The sequence below is a fragment of the Enhydra lutris genome, unplaced genomic scaffold (assembly GCF_002288905.1).
Source record: "Enhydra lutris kenyoni isolate GAN:26980312 unplaced genomic scaffold, ASM228890v2 scaffoldscaffold25, whole genome shotgun sequence".
Classification (NCBI taxonomy): domain Eukaryota; kingdom Metazoa; phylum Chordata; class Mammalia; order Carnivora; family Mustelidae; genus Enhydra; species Enhydra lutris.
Window position 1 is genome coordinate 10691111 of NW_019154109.1, and position 21026 is coordinate 10712136.

Sequence of the window (21026 nt, forward strand, 5' to 3'; positions counted from 1 at the left end):
ATTCACAAATCCTTCATCATTTTCCTCAACTAACTTCTATTTGCAAAGATTCTCCTGGAAAATTACTCCTTTTATCATCCACATCTGGTTAAACAGTTCTTCTTATCATGGCAATATGTGTGTGGTGTAATAATTTTCACACTGGTAAATTTAAGGACCCAGTATTCACCAAAACTCATGGTAATTCCTGGAAACTCTATTTGGCATATTCCATGGTCTGAGTGTCAAAAGACTACCCATAAGTGCCCCTAAAATGAACATCATTGGTGAATAGTGGTTATCATAACACTCTGTAAGACTGAGTATCATTTTTACTTTATTTGAAAGCATTAGAACCACAATCAAATTTGGGCACATATTATATTTCTCTCATATTACTTAGGAAAGAAATAGTAACATGGACCAAAAACCAGACATCAAATGATCACTCCAACTGACCAACTGACTGCTAGTTAACTAAATCATCAGTGGGTCACACATCACATCTTTTCTCCACATTATTTGAACAGAGTTTTAGTTGGCCCCCATTAATCTGTATAATTCAATCTCCCATTTTTTAGAGAAAATAAGTCAAGTGTTTTCTATCTGCATCAACTGAGTTAGCACAGACCTGAGCAAATGTACTGTGTACCAGCAAATATACTGTGTTGATGTCTTGCTTTTAAAATGCTCTAATGATTGCCTCTTTTCTATGAATTAAGTATGCACAAAAGCTTCATGACCAGGGGTGCCTGGATGGCTCAGTCAGCTATGCTTCTGACTCTTGGTTTTGGCTCAGGTCATGATCTCATGGGTTATGAGACTGAGTTCCATCTTGAGTCCCCATTAAGGGGTTCATGCTCCGTGGGGAGTCTTCTTGAAAGATTCTCTTCCTCTGCCTCACCCCCCACTTGCTCATGTGCTCTCTATCAAATAAATAAATAAATCTTTTTTAAAAAATAAAAAGTTTCATGACCATTTGTATAATTTCTCTTGGTTTCTACTGATCTTCCAGCTTAAGTCATGTTTTCTCTCCTTTAATAGGGTGTTTTGGTTTGAGTATACAGTGTACCCATTAAGCAAGGAATAGAGTTAGTATTTCCTGGACCCCCTTTCCCCCATCCCTGGAAGATATTGAAAGATTTGATAACTAAAGAATTATTGGGTTTCCACTGCTTTTAAGAAAATGAGGATGCATTCACATTTAGTACTAATATGAATATGTGGGATGACATTTAGATCCACACTAAAGTCCCCTTTGGTATACATAATGTTATATGCAGTTTATGGATATCATATCTAGTTCATTAATGTCTCCTTTGATTTAAACACATAAATACAATCCTTAATCTTGGACATCCAGATTAGGTAAGACAAATAAAACCTTTGTGAGATGGAAAAAGTATAAAAAATCTCAATTACCCATTCCTATCTCACAATCCTAAAGATCTATCCAGCTGAACCCAATCACGCATTACAACCATATTTTTACGAAGAACATATTTAGTTGAGTCAGCTATCCTGTTAAACACTCATTACCACTTGGTTTCAGTAGGAGATACTTTAAATTGTCCATTCTATTTTTTAAAGAAATGATAACTCTGAAGTAGAAAACAGATGTATTATATATTTTACTGTAATACTTTGTTTCTATGCATGAATAGCAGTAAAATGTGTACCTTTACCAAGGAAACAAATTTAGATGGGCAAAATCGATGGACTATTTGTTGTTCTAAACTTTTGCTTGTATTATCCATAACTGTTTCTGCTACTGGATGGATAAGCAAAGTCCTAGAGTAGAATAAATGTTAATTGCAATTGATGACTTAATATATATTTGTAGTCATCCCACTGCATGCCAGTAAATGGGCTCAGTTATGAGCCCTTGACATGGCGGATTTTTTACCTAGAGCCATCATTGAATGATTTTCTTTTACATTAGCTCTTAGTAAAATCCCTTACCATATTAGTGCCTTCAGTGAATGTGAAGGACCTGTATCACTGTTTGTTTTCTCTGAGCATGAGCCCTCCTCCTCGTTAGTCTAAAAGAATTTCTGTAAGATTGTTAGTATTTTTCTTTTCATGTTTTGGAGATTTCATAACTGAACTGTCAAGTTTTATCTGTGAAAATATTTCCAATTGAGAATTTAATTTTTAACAGATACAAGATCATGAACATTTGGTAATTTTTCTTGCCAGTTTTTAAAAGTAGTGATCTTGAATTAGTCGGCTTCTTCAAAGTTTACTGAATTAATCAACATAAAGTTTTCATTATATTCCTTATTATGTTACTATTTTAGATAGCTTTATCCTTGATACCTTCTCTATCATTCCTGTTATTGATAAGTTATATATTCTCTATCTTTAAATTATTTGCTATGATTTATCAATTACAGTCATTTCAAAGAATAGTTCTTTATCTTCTTGATATTCTTTTATTTCAATTTTTTTAAAGATTTTATTTATTTATTTGACAGAGAGAAAGATCACAAGTAGGCAGAGCAGGCAGGCAGAAGAGACAGGGAAGAAGGCTCTCCGCTGAGCAGAGAGCCTGATGCAGGGCTTGATCCCAGAACCTTGAGATCATGACCTGAGCCGAAGGCAGAGGTTTAACCCACTGAGCCACCCAGGAGCCCCCTCACTTTATATCAATTTTTAATGATTTCTGTTCTCTTTATTTCTATTTCATTAATTCCTTCCTTCTTGATGTGGAAACTTGCATTGTTTAAATTAGTTATATTCTTTGCTAATATATGCATGTGAATTTCCACATTTCTTTTCTTTTTTTTTTTAATTTTTCTTATTTATTTGTCAGAGAAAGAATGCACAAGCAGGGGAGCAGCAGGCAGATGGAGATGCAGGCTCCCCACTGAACAAGAAGCCTAATGTGGAACTTGATCCCAGGACCCTGGGATTATTACCTGAGCCAAAGACAGACACTTAATCAACTGAGCCATCCAGGCATCCCTAAATTTCCTCATTTCTAAGTACTGCTTTACGTACAGCCCACAAATGCTGATATGTTAAACATTTAGAATAATATAATTCTAATTCTTTCTACTTTAAATACTGCACATTTTTTTATTTTTTAAAGTTTTTTCATATTCTGTTTAAAAAACTAAGTAATGAAACAAGTGTTTTTTTTTAATTTACTAACATATATTACAACCAGTGTTTTTCATTCTTTACAAAATATCAAAGCTCCATCTGCTTTTATTTTTTCTCTATTCTAAATAATTTATTAACAAGGTTATGAAGTGTATTTTGTGTGTAGGTGGGAGGGCAGAGTCTTATGAAAACAAATTCCCTCAGATTTTTCATTTTTCTGAAAGTATCGTTATTTTGCCTTTATTTTGAAGTTTTATTTATGTATTTGTTTGTGTGTTTTCCTGGCTATAGAATTCTAAGTTTATAAATTTACTTTTTTCTTTAATCATTTTACATATAAATATATATGTAAATATATAAATATACATATATATGTGACACACACACATATATATATATAATTTTTAAAATTTTTTGGCTTCATTGTTTTTTGGTGAGAAATAAATTGTAAATTTTGTAACTGTTTCTTTTAATGTAAAGTGTTTTTTTCTTCCTCTGATTTTGTAAAATTTCCTCTTTATCAATGGGCTTTCAGACGCTTGACTATGATGTTCTTAGGCTTTTCTTAGTAGTTATTCTGGGGGTTTTGTTGCTGTTGTTCAAAACTGAGCTTCTTAAAGATGTGGATTGTTGTTTTTAATCTAATGTAGACACCTATCATCTATTATGTGTTCAATTAGTTTTTCTTCTTTGTTTTCCCTCTCTCCCTTTGTCCTGGGCTTCATTTATGTTTGACCACATGATTGTGTCCTGCAGATGACTGATGATCCACTGTATGAAATATTCTCTTTCTGTGCTGTATATTAGATCATTTTTGTTGACCTTTATTCAAGTTTTCCATTCTTTATTTTTTTGATGCCTAACAGGTTTCCAAGTTCATTAAGTGAATTTCTTATTTCAAGCATTTTATTTTTAAGTAGCAAAATTCCTATTTATTTCTTTCTTAGAGGGCACATTTTTCTCCTGAAAGTTTTCATTCTCTCATCCTTTATGTCCATCTTCTAGAGTAAATTATTTAACATAGTTAAATGTCTTTTTAATAGTCTCTACTTGGTAATTCCAAAAACTTGATCATCTATCTATTGGCCTCTTTTGGCTATATTTTTCCTGTATGATGTGTCACATTTTCCCTTCTTTTGCATATACAATATTATTAAAATTTTCATGTATGGGTGTAAAGGTGCAGTGAAAACTGAAAATAGAGCTTGTTTATGTGTACCTTTACCAAGACTGAGAAATTCCCTCAGATTTTTCGTGTTTATGTGCTTTTTTATTACAGAGGGTGCAGGCCCTTCCTTTCTTTGACAACTAGGTCAAAAGTGTTGATTATTCTGAATCCACATGAACTGGAGGCAAGCTGGGGCTATGGCACAAATTTAATTAAAATGAGACAATCTATGGTTGGTTACTCCAACCTCTAACTTCCTAGTGTACCACAAGTAAGGACCTAATCTCTTTAAATTTGTCGGTTTTTGAAGTGAGGTGGTTTAGGCCCTTATTTTTAAGTTTGGTTCAGCTTTATAGTAAACTGAGTCTAGAACCACATTAAGACTATTCTAAATTCTCAATCCTTTCTAAACCTTCTCCCACTACTGCCTTCTAAGCATATTTTCTGTGTGTGGTGGTGAGGGATGCATTATCAAGCCCATTGATTTATTTTTGCCTGTTGAACTCTACCAGATTCCAATCCATTCCTCCAGCATCTCCTTAAAGTCTCAGCCCCTTTTATAACTTATCTGTCAAAGGCTTTTCGTCTATGGCAGCACTTGTCTTCTGCCTGTCCATCTCCAAAGAAGAGATTTGCCCTTAGAGAATCTAAGATGGCTCTCTGCTTGCCTGTGAGAGGCTTTGAAATCCAGCTCATAAATCACTTATAGAATGGTCACATTAAAAAGTGTGAATCTATTTATACACACACACACACACACACACACACACACACATATAGGCATTAGAATGAAGGTCTTTAACATCTGTATGCATTCTATCCAGAAGCAGGAGTTTCCTCTATTACTTTACTATATGGACTATAGCTAGGGAATAAATTTCTCCAAGAAAGATAATCATAGGAACACATTTCATATGAGGTAAAACAAAAACAAAACAAAACAAAACAAACAAACAAACAAAAAACAACAAACCAACCCTGAAATATATTAAAACCCTTGTTAGTGGTTGTCTTTCCCTAAAAATTTAGAGCTCTTTTCTATTACACTGAGACACATGTAGTTAAGAAGATCAGAACCAGTGAAAAGTTATAGTTTTTTGTGAACTTAAAATTAAGAATTAGGTGGGAAGTGAATGTTTGGTGGTCAATGTGGCATCAGACATAGATATGTATCATTGAGACTGTATACAGATTTTTATCACTCAGGTAAACCCAGGAAACTGTATCTCATTTCCAATGTAATACAAGCTGAAATGAATGTCCTTGTATAAAGGCAGTCTCATAAGAGATTTCTGAGGAAGTAAAGAATCTGATCATCTTCCGAAGATTCTAAAAAGGGAATCCTGAGATGTAAGGTCTGAATTATTATAACTTGCTTATTGAAGGTACTCAATATGGGGATCTAACACAAAAAGCCACCCTTTCCTGATAAAATACCGTTAAGTTTTCCAGATGCATATATGAAACTTCTATGCAATTATGTTTCCATACTCTGACACATTAGTCTCTTAGAAACAAAACAAACAAAAGAACCCAGAAACACAAAACCAAAACTTTGCTAATGATAAATTGCTGAAATAATAAAATTAAAACCATGAGTAAACACACCACCAAGTGACACAGAAAAAAAAAAAAAAACAACTTATGAAATTAAATAGAAGGCACTGTGTGACCAATATCTTTTAAGTAGGATTTTCTATATTAAAAACAGAGTTTAAAAGAATATTGCTCTGAAGTAGTAGTGAAGCTGACAAGTAAGAAGGACATTTTAGATTAGGTATTTTGACTGAATCTTTTCTATTTGTTTTGAAGGTATTATTTTAACGTTTGGGTGTTATGGAGAAGGAAATGTGGCCATAGACGATAGATTAAATTTCATGTAAAAGCAACAAAATTGGTGTTTGTGCTTAGGGCGTGTGTGTGTGTGTGTGTGTGTGTGTGTGTGTGTGTATTCAAGAATGTCTTCAAAATGTGTGTGGACTGATTTCTCACACATCATTCATATATTATTGGATCACATGCAGGTATTTGGAACCCTCTTGGAGTGGACTGTGTCGTGACAACAATGAAGTACAACAACAGAGTACATGTAGTGAGTGTGGACCAGGGATGCTAAAACCCTACAATGCACGGATAGACCTTCACAATCAAGAACTATTCCATCCAAATTGCAAGTAATGACCCCACCGAGAAATATGATGACGTGCTGATATGTCATCACCTTTTATTAAGGCATGTTAACTACTTGGATCTATAAATATGTCTCTGGTTTTACACACATCCAGAAAAATGCTCCTTTCCTAATAAGATTACCATATTTAATTGACAGTTGTGTCATTAGTAATCACATACAACCATTCCAAGGTCAGCAGCCTACATTTTGTATTCTAAAAACTGTTTTTAAGATGGATTTATGTTTTTTTTTTCAAGAAATAGCAAGAAGAGAAACCAGTAGAATATATTGATTAACTACAAGTATTATAATTTTGACTGAAAGCAGCGCTTTCTAGTCACTTTGGTCTACTAGTCTCTGGCTCACATTGCCTGAATTTTCTATTTCAAACAGACCAATAACTGTATTGTATTGTCTTGTTATTTCATTGTTTGAGTCTAAGTCTTGTCTTTGCAACAAGAAGGTAACATCCTTGAGAGATTAAAAGGCTATTAATTAATTAAATGGGCTATGCAACTTTATTTTTAAAAGACTATTTATTTATTTATTTATTGAGAGAGAGAGAGAGAGAGAGAGAGAGAGAAAACAGGAGGGGGGAGGGGCAAAGGCAGACCGAGAAATAGAATCCCTGCTGAGCAAGAAGCCCAAGGCCAAAGATTAAAAGTAAAAATATTTGAAAGTGAGAGTAAACAGTTTTCAAAAATATCAGTTATTATTATGCAAAATATCTGACATTATGCTTATTCCAATTAAATACCTAAGCTTATCTTTCAGATTTTTCAAATTAAAAATGACATCCAGTTATTAGGTATCCTACGCATGTATTTTTTATATTAAAATGTATTTTTTCTATCCTGATGCATGCACACAACTATGAAGTGAGAGTAGCTGTCCTTTTAAGAATGAAGAGATTTGAGTATTCCAAACTCATCAAATGGGGCAGAATAGGTGCTGTTCCTTATATACCAGTTAACCTCAATAAAGCTGTTAAAAAGAAATCAAAGAACTGAGGCCTGGAAAAGGTAGGTAACTTGTCAAATTGTAAACAATAAGCAGCTCAGCCACGTATATCTGATTCTAAAGCATACACAAAGGAGAAGTACCACAAGTCTCTGAATATTTAATAAGAATTTTCAGTAAGAATAATGTAATATTGTCTACTCTTGAATACATTAAACTATTTAAGTGTCTTTTTCTGCCACATTCATTCTTGTATACATTCACATTTCTAAATCTTGATTTCTAAACACCAAAGTGTTTCATTAGACACCGCTACAATCACATCTGTTGAAAGTTTGAGGAATTCTTCAAAAAATCTTCACCAAGACAATGTTTAAAAGAGGGACCTATCTGGGATTCATTTAGTGCCCTTGAACGATATTTTTAATTTTTCAAACCTTGCTGTGAATACTTTTTTTTTTTTTTTGAATTTGAAATCATGCAGACTTCCATTTATTTTCTCTCAGGCAATGTTTCTACTTTGTCTCACAAACACATATCAGGTTGCTGCTTTGGCTAGAATTAAACAAACACAGGTGCTAAAATTATCAGTTTCCCCATATTTTTTCTACCTACTTGTGCTACACAAAGTCATTAAGTTTCTGTAAAAGACACATTTTCCCAATTCATTACACCTAAAGAAACCACCAGGCAGAATGTGCTGCTAATATGTGAGCCATTGCAGACTTCCCATATGTATTTTGTGAGCAGGTGTTCCATTTGCAGTTTGCCAGAAACAAACTGTTTTTCAGGTGCATTGAGGATATCATCTTTGTACAAAAAGGAATAGTAATAACTGCTCCTAGTAGAGTCTTTCTCAATAGGAGAGCAATATGGAGTTGTTGGATAAATGATTGAATTGAACACAACGTTTAACAGCATAAGTGCACCCATCTAGTCGGGTTCCATGCTAATTACTCAGCCCAGACTGGATGGAGATAAAAATGCCTTACAGAGCCAGAAGACAAAGCTTCACATTGTTAAAATACCTTTTATGTAAAATATGGTGCTTTTCCATATCCTTATGAATTAAGTGCTAGTATATCTACTTAAGAAATGGCAAAACTCGGAGTCAAATGTTATGCAACTTTCTCAAAGTCACACAGTTCATAAGGATTTTACCAGAATTCACATCCATGTCATTGTGATTATAGAGCCTAATTTCAAGGCTTTGGTTTTTGCTTTGGCTTGTACTCTCTTGCCTTGTACTTGGAAGCTGTGCTTCCAGGAATTGGATATTTTGTATGAAGCCCTAACAGTGAATGAGACTATGTAATTTGGTGGAGAGACCAGTGAAAATGACCAATAGTCTTTTACTTTTCCAATTTTTTGGATTATAGCCTGAATCGCCACTGAGGTACTGTGTCTATATGCCTTTTATCTTTCCTTTTTGCTGACTAGGTGGCTACGACTGGGCTTAGATTCACAGCTCCTACGTTAGCATAAAGCCTAATGGCAATTTGTTTGTTGCTCTAAACTTATACATGTTTCCATCAATAATTCTTATATCTTGCAGAAAATCTCAAAATACAAGACTTACCATCTCATCCAAAAGCAAAGCATCACTGGGCTGGCCCCATTGGAAGGAGAAACCAGAGGCCAGCAAAATGCAGAAGAACACTAATAACATCACAGCTGCTCATGACTAGTGACCACACAATGGACAACGGATTCTGCTAAAACTTATGCATACACGTGCCTCCAACCACCTTCTTAATTTTTGTGTTTGTACCTCGCTGACACATCCTAAGCTTTATCCAGAACCACAGAAGCAAGTATCTCCCCTTATCTCTCCCTTGCTCCAGAGAGAACACATAATAGGAGGGTTTAATATCATGGTGTTGAATGAAGACAATGTATGAATCATTTACACTATTAAACTACTTCTGCAATATGTTTACTTTTAATATTACAATATTACAATATTACAAATATTTCTGTAGGCATCTCAAAAGTCATAAACTAAAAATCAAGAACCTCATCATCTTTGTTGTTTCCCAAAGATGCTCCATCTTTAAGTTATTTATTTTTTTTAACATATAATGTCTTATTTGCTTCAGGGCCGCAGGTCTGTGAATCATCAGTTCTTTAAGTTATTCTTATCCATCAACTCTTCCGCTTCCAAAGACATACTTCAGGTTTGTAATTTGCCACAGTTTCTTATTAACGAAGTAGACTGTATTTAATATTGATTTAACATTTCCACCATTTCTAGTAATCTATCCTTATAATGATACCGCTATTATATTTCCATAGTTTTTATTATTTCTGGAATAAATTCAAACTTTATTTTGTATTTATGGCCATTCATGATTTGACTCTTGGAAATATTTCAATGCTTAAATCTTGCCACATCTTCCTACCTTTCATTCATATTAAAATACTTAAATATGCTCAAATAAGCCATGTTCTATAGGATTCCTTCATATCTGATCATATAGCTTTCCCTTTTTCTGATTAGTCTCTTTTCCAAAACCTCATCTGCATGAGTAACTCCTAAACAGTACTCAAGAGTCATTATATGAACCATCACCTCTGGGATATTTTTCTATCCAGACAACTCTAGATTATATATCTTTACTCTTACGACCTTAAATTCTTACGTACAACCTCTGCCTTATTATTTACTATGAGCTGTTGCAAAAAATTCTGTTTACTTGTCTATAAGCCCCTCATTATTATGCAATCCCAGAAGTCTACTTTCCTAAAATTTATAAGGTAGTTTATGTTCTAAACATATATTAGTATGTTAATAATTGAATAAAATAACACTGATGATGATAATATCTGAAAACCAATAAATGTGTAATATGTAAGCAATTTAAACAGGCATTACTTAGCTAAGATTGTTAAGATGAACAAAATATAGAATATGGAATACATTTTAATTTTTATAGACATGCTATATTGCTCAAAAGAGAGATATGAATGAGGACAGTATCAACATAGGTTTATGTTTACAATCACAGTGAATGCATGCAGAACTTAAAGGAGAATATATTGTGTTTTGATTTGCTTGCTTAAAAAGTTTTACCAAGTTATGGCAAGAGATTTCTTTAGACTGGTATATCTGTATGGAATTAGAAAGACAGGCAGGGGGGCACCTGGGTGGCTCAGTGGGTTAAAGCCTTTGCCTTCGGCTCAGGTCATGATCCCAGGATTCTGGGATCAAACCCCACATCAGGCTCTCTGCTCAGCAGGGAGCCTGCTTCCTCCTCTCTCTCTCTCTCTCTCTCTGCCAGCATCTCTGCCTACTTGTGATCTCTATCTGTCAAATAAAATAAATAAAATCTTAAAAAAAAAAAAAGGAGTGCAGTGTCAGGTACTGGTCTTGGAAATGTGTTTTTTTTTTTAAACATTTATCATATTGGTTGACTGTCAGCACTTGTATATATTCTTAAGGATGTGCAGACTAGGCTTAATCAATGTGTATATTCAACAAGTCCATATAAAATTAAGGACTAATGATTACTAGAGAATATATTATCTTACTTAGTAATAGTTTTAAGATCTAAATTTTAGTTAGCTTAAGTGTAACTCAAAAATCCTAATAAAAATGTAATTATAAATGCTAATTATGGCACAGCTGTTTCAATTATAAGTGCTATAAAAATGAAATAAGATCACTTAGTACACCAAAAGAGATAAAAATGGCTTTAACCAAAGGTATAACATGAAAATTACATGATTTTTTTTTTTAGATTTTATTTATTTATTTATTTGAGAGAGAGAGCAAGCAAGTGGGGGAAGGAGTAGAGGGAGCAGAATCAACATACTCCAGGCTGAGCTCTGAGTCTGATGTGGGACTTGGTCTCGGGATCCTGAGACCATGACCTGAGCCCAAATCAAGAGATGCTTAACTGACTGAATCACCCAAATGTCCCAAAGATTCTTTTTAATATCACTCTAAACACTGATGAGCTAAAATTAGGCTTTGAGATATATTATTATCCTTCAAAATCAATCAGAATCTAGTGTAATCAATAAAGAAAAACAGTAATGACAGAGTTTGAAAAAAATTTCTTTTTTCACTTTCCTTTGTTTAACTAAAATATATACATATGTGAAGTACAAGATGCAATTTGGTGATGTCATTTTTTGTGGTAAAACAGAAACAAATTTACTTTGATTCATTTCAAATATTTGTGCTGTCAGTATTAGCCACCATGATGGAATTTGGACATTGGCAGTCTACATTTCCAAGAACAGAGCTGAAAGAATCCATCAAATAAGCCAGAGCCCATTCATTTGTGGTGTACACCAAACTTTGTTAACAATGAATAAAGCTTTAAAATATATTCAGACATTTGAATTATCTTTCATAAGCTCCCAATAATTTATTGGCTTAAGTGACATCTGATATATACTTATTCACTGAAAAATATTGCTCTCCTTTGCATAAATACTTCTACATCTAGTATTTTGACTGGCTTTCAGCTGTTATGCATGAATATCAATTTTCATATCTGGTAATAATTACATGGCTATTTTTTAATAAAAAATAAATAGTTGATTTCGGTCTCCCAACTCCACCCATATAGTAATATGCAGATGCACACACACACACACACACACACACACACACACACACATGCACAGCATATGTATGCCACAAAAATACAAAGTTGAGGATTAACAGATTACATTGCTTCTCACTTTCATTTACATCAGTAAGTAGAAAGGTATGTGATATAAGATACTTAGAGTTTTTAGAGGATAGTTTGAGACTGAATTGTTATCGTATTCCCAAATAAGAAACATATAAGTATCATCTTTAACAAGATGAAATTTTGCCTGTAGCTAAAAGCATAAGAAAGTAGGCAGGTGTCTAAAACAATCTTGAGTAACAAATATATCTGAAAGTAGATTTAAAGAAAAATGTCATTTTAAGATGTTTGGAAGAACATTTGTAATTAATTATAAAGCTTACAAATTGGCTACGGAAAATGATAAGCTAAGAGATGACAACTATATTTATGTTTGTATGTTAGCTTGCATAATATGCCTTGGAGATTAAGTTTTATTGCTATCGATAAAGAATACAAAGAATTTAGTTTTCATAAAATGTTTTTTAAAGTGAATTTGGAATTGTTGTCTTTGTATTTTGAAAAGTGGACATGTAAATATGTGAAATACATTTTTATCTACTCAAATTGAGCAAAACCACGATGTTAACAAGACACATTAATCTTGAACCCCAAAGAAATCCGAAACATTACACCCAGACAGGACTATATAAATAAAGTTTGATATTGGTAAAATAATCATGATAATTACGTTAATAATAAGCCTTATTATTGGGGCCCCTGAATGGCTCAGTCAGTTAAGTGTCTACCTTCAGTTCAGGTCATGATCCAGGGGTCCCGGGATGGAGCCCCGCATCGGGCTCCCTGCTCAGCAGGGAGTCTGCTTCTCCCTCCGCCCCTTCCCCCGATCATGCTCTCTCTCACTCTCCCTCATAAATAAATAAAATCTTAAAATAATAATAATAATAATAAAACTTATTATTGACATAAATAGCCATTCTGGCAAATGTGTATAACATTATTTTGCGAGTATGTATTTTGTTTATGTATAGGCCTTATATATCTATTGCTCATAAAGAAATTCACTAATATATTTATAAATCTAAAATATCTACCAGAAATATAGACAAAGATATAGATATATACATACATAAATATATTACTAAGAGGGAAACATGCATATTGGACTGACTGACAGAAAATTCCTACAATGCTCTACTTGCTACTAGTGACATATCAGACAGACAACAGAGACCCTAATCCCCTCTTTGCTTTCCCTAAGAATGTTACCCCATGATATCATCACCACTGTTACTGTTCTTAAATAAAACATGGCAATTTTGGCCAAGAGATCTTCTAGGCTAATATCATCATTTGCCATATTTCTGTGTGTAAGATTTTTTTTTTTTATTTGAGGTCTTTTGTGGTTCCATATGAATTTTAGTATTGTTTATTCCACTTTTTAAAAATGTCACTGGAATTTTAGTAGGGATTGTTGAATCTGTAAATTGCTTTGAGTAATATGGATATTTTAGTAGTATGATTTTTTCTGATTCATGAACACGGAAAGTCTTTCTATTTGTGTCTTCCTGAATTTCTTTTATCATTGATTCGTAGGTTTCAGTTTATAAGACTGTCACCACTTTAGTTGATTTTATTTGTTGCTATTGTAAATGAGATTCTTTTCATTTCTTTTTGGATAGTTCATTGTTAGTATTTAGAAACAATGATTTTTGCATTTGACAAGAAAAAATATTATCTGTTTATAGAAGACATCATACTATCTGTAGAAAATTCTAAAAACACCTCAAAAAAAGTGTTAAAACCAATAAATCAATTCAGTAATTTAGCAAAATCACTAACACAGTACAGAAATATATTGAGACTAAGGAAAAAACAAGAGTCACCAAGCTATCTGTAGATTAGGACTTGATTCCATAATACACTGATGGTGGGTACATCCCCCCAAAGAAAGTTTCTATAAAACCTGACAAAAATACATTTTGCCATTTGTTTAGATTCCAGTTCTCTTACAAAGAAAATTATAATAGAATAACATAAGGGACAATAGATTAATAAGTTAAGTAGGAGAAGACAATTTCGGAAAGCTTATTAGAAATGAAAAAATCTAATAAAATATGAAAGAAGAAAATAACAAAATAAAATTAAGTAGTGGTGAAGGCTAATATAGTAGCACTGATTAGATATGCTCCATGGGGAAAAATTATATTGACATTTATGTGACTTTTTAAAATACTTTTTAACCTAAATTAATTTTTTTGGAAAGGAGGCTGCTTGCTTAATTCTGGGGAAAGTATTGGTTTCAAGGAACATAATATTTTGCAATGTTTTACCATAATACTGATGATCTTACCTATTTTCAAGTTCACAAAAGAGAAGCCAAAACATTTCAGATTACTTACCATTTATTTAGCTTCCTTTATTATAAAATTTAAAATATTAAAAAAAAATTAAATTAAAGAATTTGTAATTATTGTCTTAAGAAAACTAATTCTAATACATGAAACATGGTAATTTTATAAGCAAGCTGAGTTAGGCATAAAACAACTTTAATGATCGTTAGCAAACCTAGGCAACTGAATTATGAATAATTAAAGTGTGTACTCCTAAATAGCTTTTAGATCTATAATGATAACAAAAATAAAACAAATATACTTAATTGACCTCAACATTTAATTTATCCTTAGATATTCATATTCCAGCTGAATTTTTTTTTTAATTTTCATATCTCCAAAATTTCTGTGGATTGTTACATTTTGCTATGATGATATATTGGAGCATAACATGGTTTCTACTTTGCATATACTCTTTTTAACTTTACACTCAGGGAGCACCCTCTAGCATTCTTTGGACAAATATTCAACCATGCCTAATTTTTTCAGGGTATATCTTCTTAAATTTTATGGGTATGTCTTTCATATGAAAATAAAATTGGATATGGAAAGTAAGGGTAATTTATGTTTCTGAGAAGCTTTAATCCAGGAATTCATAATCTAGAGGAAAAAATAAACATGACTTGATTTTGACATGAATTAATTTTTGTTTTTGTTCAACAATGTAAGAAAAATATAGTTCATTGGAAGGACTTCTGGCTATGGCTAAAAGAAGATGTAAGAGATACATTAAGTCAGTACTATTTATACAAATTTTAAGATGCAAGTATCCTAAACAATAGTACATATTCGGGAAGTACAAAAAACAAAAATCTGAGAAAAAAATTCAAAACAAACTTTCGATGGGGCAGGAGAGGAGAGTGTGAATATATTAAATGCCAATAAAGAAGGAATAAGATCAGGCACGGACTTGGCCAGGACTAACTATGAAGTAAATGATCTGATTAAATAAACTTTGTGTGTCTATAGTCAGAAAATAACCCAAATAACTGTTTCTATTTTAGTTCAGTTAACCATACAATCATTCCATGATTATTATAATGAATGACCACTTTATTTCTGAGTTGGCAGTTATTAATTCCTACTTGCGTGTAGCATTTTCGTAAAAAATTAACAAAATAACCAGTCTTTTCCATTAAAACACTATTACACATATTTTATTTTTTATAGATTGTGTTGTATAGAAAATGCAGCAGTCTAAATGTTGCTTCTTTAAAGCAAATTTTTAAATAAATGCAATTTAGAGTACTTTGTATTGTAATTTGATAAGAAAGAGAAGTATATTTGTAAATAATTATGTTGAAATGAAAAATGTATTTGAAAAACAAGTATATGTGTCCTGTAAACCTATGTACACCTAATGGAAATTTAGTGAAGAATGGTTTACAAAAAAAGAATCTCTCTGGTGTTCACAACTTGGAAGCTGTTATCAGATTGAACTATGGAGAATTGCTGTGGTTCAGTTCAGAAACAGTTGGATACAGTCTTATATAAAGTATCACTTTCTTTTAGTTTGTCTTGATTAGCTCTACAGCTCTCAGACGGAAAAACAAATGGCACAAGGATATCTCAGAAACACAGTAAAATCCTACCTGACCTGCTTGTGATGATTACTTACTGAATATCACCATTAACAGAGGTGACAGCAGTTAAATGGAAATCTTTTTTCTTAATTTTCTCATTTCTTTATTGAGGTAAAATTGGCAAATACTATTATATCCATTTTACATGTGGCAATAATATTTCAATATTTGTGTACAATACAAAGTGATCACCACAATAAGTCTAGTTACCATCCATCACTATGCAATTGAACGTTTTTACCCTTTCCCCACATCCCCAGCCCCCTTCCCCTCTTATGATCACCAATCTGTTCTTTGTTATCTATAAGTTTTGTTTTGTTTTATTTGCTTTTTTTTTTTTTTATTTTAAAGATTTTATTTATTTACTTGACAGAGAGAGATCACAAGCAGGCAGAGAGGCAGGCAGAGAGAGAGGAGGAAGCAGGCTCCCTGCTGAGCAGAGAGCCCGATGCGGGGCTCTATCCCAGGACCCTGAGACCATGACCCGAGCCGAAGGCAGCGGCTTAACCCACTGAGCCACCCAGGCGCCCCTATTTGCTTGTTTTTTTGTTTTTGTTTTGTTTTACATTCCACATATAAGTGAAATCATATGGCATTTGTCTTTCTCTGACTGATTTTACTTAGCATAACATAGACATCTTGGTTATCACAAACAATGATGTAAAGAACATAGGGGTGCTTATATCTTTTCAAATTAGTTCTTTTGTTTTCTTCAGACAAATATCCAGAAGGAAAACAACTATATTACACAGCCAACCTATTTTTAATTTTTTGAGGGAACTCCATGTTTTTTATAATGATTAAACCAATCTGCATTCCCACCAAAAGTGTACATGGTTTCCCTTTGCTCCACATCCTCTCCAACATATTTCTTGGTTTTTCTTTTTGTTTTGTTTTGTTTTGTTTTGTTTTGGATAGTAGCCATTCTAACAGGTATGAGGTTGTTCTCATTATGGGGTTGATTTGCATTTCTCTGATAATTAGTGAAATTGAACATCTTTTTATGTGCCTGTTGACCATCTGTATGTCTTTTGGGAAAAATATTGATTTAGATGCCTTGCCCATTTTTAATCAGATTGAGATTTTGGGGTGTTTTTTGTTGTTGTTGTTCGTTTGTTTTGCTATTGGGTTGTTTGAGTTCTTTATAAATTTTGATTATTAGGCCCTTATCTGATATACGATTTGCAAATATTTTCTCCCATTCAGTAGGTTGCTTTTTCATTTTGTGGATGATTTCCCTTGCGCTGCAAAGGCATTTTAGTTTAATATAGTTCCATCTGTTTTTGCTTTTGTCGCCTTTGCCTTTTTAGTTAGATCCAAAAATTCAATGCCAAGAACAATGTCAAGGGATTTACCACTTAAGTTTTCTTCTACAAGTATTATGGTTTCAGGTCTTACATTCAAATATTTAACCCATTTTGAGTAAATTATTGTGTATGTTGTAAGATAGCAGTCCAGTTTCATTCCCTTGAATGTGGCTATCCAGTTTTCCCCAAACCATTTATTAAAGATACTGTTCTTTCCCTATTGTATTTTCTTGCCTCCTTTGTCATAAATTAATTAACCATATATGTGTGGGTTTATTTCCATGCTTGCTATTCTGTTCCACTAATCTATGTGTCTGTTTTATGCCAATACCATAATGTTTTGATCACTGTAGCTTTGTAATATAGTTTGAAATCAGAGACCAAGATGCCTCCAGATTTGTTCTTTTATTCTCAAAGTTTCTTTAGCTATGTAGAATGTTTGTGGTTCCATACAAATTTTAGGATTGTGTGTTCTATTTCTATAAAAAATGACATTGGCATTTTGATAGGTATTGCATTGAATCTGTATATTATTTTGGGTTTTATGGATAGTTTAACAGTATTTATTCTTCCAATTTATGAACATGAAGTATCTTTCAATCTGTTTGTGTCTTTTCCATTTCATCAATTGCTTATAGTTTTCTGTCTACATGTCTTTCGCTACCTTGGTTAAATTTATTCCTAGGTTTTTTATTCTTTTTGATACAATTGTAAACAGGATTACTTTCTTAAATTCCCTTTCTGTTAGTTTGTTGTTACTGTAAAGAAATGCAACAAATTTTGGAATACTGATTTTGTATCCTGCAACTTTACTGAATTCGTTTAATAATGTAAGAGTATTTTTGGTAAAGTCTTTAAGGTTTTCTATATATATAATATCATGTCATCTGTAAATACTGGCTGTTTTACTTCTTTCTTTCCAATTTGGATTCCTTTTATTTATTTTTCTTGCCTGATTGTCCTGGCTAGGACTTCCAATACTATGTTGAATATAAGTGGTGGGAGAGGGCATCCTTGTCTTGCTCCTGATTTTAAAGAAAAAGCTTTCAGTTTTTCACTGTTGAGTACGATGTTAGCTGTGGGATTGTTACATAGAGCCTTTATTATGTTGATATGCATTCCCTCTATACCCACTTTGTTGAATGTTTTCATCATAAATGGGTGTTGAATTTTGTCAAATTCTTTGGTCATATGATCATGTCAATTTCAAATTTTTAGAAGTCTAGTCAAAGCAATTTTAAATTTTTTCTCATGCCATTTTTCCAATCTCATCTAGTCCCTTCCTTTTCTCCAGAATGAGCCAGGATTTGTATTAATAGATTTGGCAGAGAAAAAGTATATGGCATACTTTTAGGCTTCATTCTGCCTCTCATGGATTCTGTCCTCTTCCAAGTATCCCTGCTTTTTTAGCTTACATTGGCTGTTTATCAAGACCCTCTGGATTATAGAAAAACAAATCCTGCTTTTATCATGGGGCAACATGCATAAATTCTTCACGTGATCTATAAGGGAACTCCCTGGCATGGGAAGCCTACCTCCTTTTGACCTTCCAAATTTATCAACTCTCATTCTGTTAGGGTTTAAAGACTCTGTCTACTGAAGTCTTAAAGTCCAGAAGAAGTTGTCTTCCATAGAACACTAAAAAGGTAACCCAGTACAATAACAATCTCTGATGTCAATTTTCCCATAGGAAATAATAGAAATGTAAATTGCTCTACATTTATCCCATTCCTTTCCTGACATTTCACTCTAATTTTAGTTATTCCTTTCTGTTGGTGGGTACTGAAAGAAAGACAGAAATTCTCTTACTCATCAATCAAATACCAGTCTCTCCATCTTTCAGACATCCTGAACATTTGCCAGGGTTTCCTGGAGCTGCCATTGCTTAACCTGAGCAAAGAAAGATGTACTCTAACTAACTGAATGGTGAAGGATAAGCCACAGCTTTCTCCCACTAGATTTTTTACTCATATTTTCCACAATTTCCCCCCTTCTATCCTTCTAATATTTCACTCACATATACCTTTGATATGGGGGCTGTCTTAACATGGTTTTCCCTCAAAAGAAGACCCTGAGACAGGAATTTAGGTGAAATTTAGTTGGAAGGTAACCCTTGAGCACAAGAACGAGTAAGGGAAGAACAAAATGAAGGAAAAGGAGAAAAGCCAATGATGGACAACTCGGGTCAACCCTAATGGAGATGGTGGGAATGGAGAACCCGTTGAAGATTCCAGTTCTATTTCTGTATTGGTTGAGGATGTCTCTCAAGGATGATAACTCCTCAGTAGGTCAGGGTTAGTCTTGCTCACAGCCCATTAAGCTGTGTAGTGACAAGGAAAGTAATCAGCCAGTCATGAAGAAGAAAGGAAAGGCAGAGATCTGTCAGCATGCTGTGAACTCTCCACCACAGCAGACACAACTCAAATGAGCAGAGACAATGTGATTAAATCATTGTTGGTGTGCTACCAGGCCCAGGAGTGTGAACTCTGGGTCACTCATGTATAAGCCCTAATGTGAGTTTGGCCAAGAATAGTTAATAGCTGGGGCGCCTGGGTGGCTCAGTGGGTTAAGCCTCTGCCTTCGGCTCGGGTCATGATCTCAGGGTCCTGGGATCGAGCCCCACATCGGGCTTTCTGCTCAGTGGAGAGCCTGTTTCCCCCTCTCTCTCCGCCTGCCTCTTTGCCTCCTTGTGATCTCTGTCAAATAAATAAATAAAATCTTTAAAAAAAAAAAAAAAGAATAGTTAATAGCTTTCTTTAGAATGTGCACTTACCTTTTTGTCTGCTTGAGGACTTATTTACCAGTTTGAGAGCAAAAGGAATTCCACTCCACATTCTATTACATAGTTTGACATCATTATGTATCCCAAAAGCCAATGAAGCAGAAAGGGATTCCATTACAAGTAGGTAATAGCTCTTGGCTAGAAAGCATTTTAACAGCCCAGAGCATGGTGACAAAAAAGTTTACAATTTTTGGCCTCTTTATTTGAGACTTAGGGTTGAAAGAGGGTTGAAAATGATAAAAGCACATTTTGCTAATATGAAAGAATCATCAGTCTTTCAAGTGTCTCCTTCCATAGGTGTAGACAAGTTTTAAAACTTCTATTATTACTCTATGTTCTGTATCTTGTAGTATGTATCCTTAAACCCTCTATTAATATTATTTTCAATGATATAGCTTCTTTCTTTTGTCATATCTGAATTAGATAGAAATTAGTGAAGATAAAATTAAACATTTTCTTAAAAAGTAAAGCATAGAAGAAATAGTTTTGTAAATTTTGATATGCCATAATTATGTAAGACTCTACCCTTTTTCTTTGAGGGAATTATTTTTAAAATGTGTCTGGATATGTGACGAGGATTGCCTTTTTGCGTATATGCTCAGTTTGGAAATTGCTTTTTCCCCTCACCAGCTGACTTCAACTATATTTATATTAACCAGAAAGAAGGCCTGGAACATAGCCCATGAATCAACATTGAAATATTGCCTCTAAAAACACAGTTCTAGTAGGAGAGACAAGCTTGATAAATGAATGACAGTTACATACATGAGTCGAAATTGCATAATTGCAAACAGGAAGTGTAGAAGAAATACTTAAAAAGTTTTTCACAGAAACCTGAGATTTGAGAAGCTCGGACAACTGTGAAACAGTATGAATTAACAAAACAGTTTGTCCTACATTGTTTAGGGAAATAATTGCTGAAAGCAATTGGGAGAATGCCATCTGTGAGTAATAAAAGTCTATAAATAAAAATAAATTAACAAACTT